Genomic DNA, 763 nt, shown 5'->3' on the forward strand with positions numbered 1-763 from the left:
GGTCTGAGGTCTGACAGAAGGTCTGAGGTCTAACAGAGGGTCTGAGGTCTTACAGAGGGTCTGAGGTCCAGCAGAGGGTCTGAGGTCTAACAGAGGGTCTGAGGTCTAACAGAAGGTCTGAGGTCTAACAGATGGTCTGAAGTCTGACAGAGGGTCTGAGGTCTGACAGAAGGTCTGAGGTCTAACAGAAGGTCTGAGGTCTAACAGAGGGTTTGAGGTCCAGCAGAGGGTCTGAGGTCTGACAGAGAGTCTGAGGTCTGACAGAAGGTCTGAGGTCTAACAGAAGGTCTGAGGTCTAACAGATGGTCTGAAGTCTGACAGAGGGTCTGAGGTCTGACAGAAGGTCTGAGGTCTAACAGAAGGTCTGAGGTCTAACAGAGGGTTTGAGGTCCAGCAGAGGGTCTGAGGTCTGACAGAGAGTCTGAGGTCTGACAGAAGGTCTGAGGTCTAACAGAAGGTCTGAGGTCTAACAGATGGTCTGAAGTCTGACAGAGGGTCTGAGGTCTGACAGAAGGTCTGAGGTCTAACAGAAGGTCTGAGGTCTAACAGAGGGTTTGAGGTCCAGCAGAGGGTCTGAGGTCTGACAGAGAGTCTGAGGTTCAGCAGAGGGTCTGAGGTCTAACAGAAGGTCTGAGGTCCAGCAGAGGGTCTGAGGTCTGACAGAAGGTCTGAGGTCTGACAGAGGGTCTGAGGTCTGACAGAAGGTCTGAGGTCTGACAGAGGGTCTGAGGTCTAACAGAGGGTCTGAGGTCTAACAGAGGGT

The 763-nt window shown here is 52.7% G+C and overlaps 1 long non-coding RNA gene across 1 annotated transcript in view; it reads left to right on the forward strand.

Moving 5' to 3' along the window:
- Positions 1-28: 28 nt before the first annotated feature.
- LOC106511919 (uncharacterized) overlaps positions 29-763 on the forward strand; it is a 5,227-nt gene continuing 4,492 nt past the window's right edge. Inside the window, exon 1 of the long non-coding RNA XR_001309572.1 lies at positions 29-46. This is a non-coding gene — a long non-coding RNA (uncharacterized LOC106511919). The remainder of the gene's footprint in view (positions 47-763) is intronic.

This window comes from Austrofundulus limnaeus, unplaced genomic scaffold, assembly GCF_001266775.1.
Source record: "Austrofundulus limnaeus strain Quisiro unplaced genomic scaffold, Austrofundulus_limnaeus-1.0 Scaffold3585, whole genome shotgun sequence".
Classification (NCBI taxonomy): Eukaryota; Metazoa; Chordata; class Actinopteri; order Cyprinodontiformes; family Rivulidae; genus Austrofundulus; species Austrofundulus limnaeus.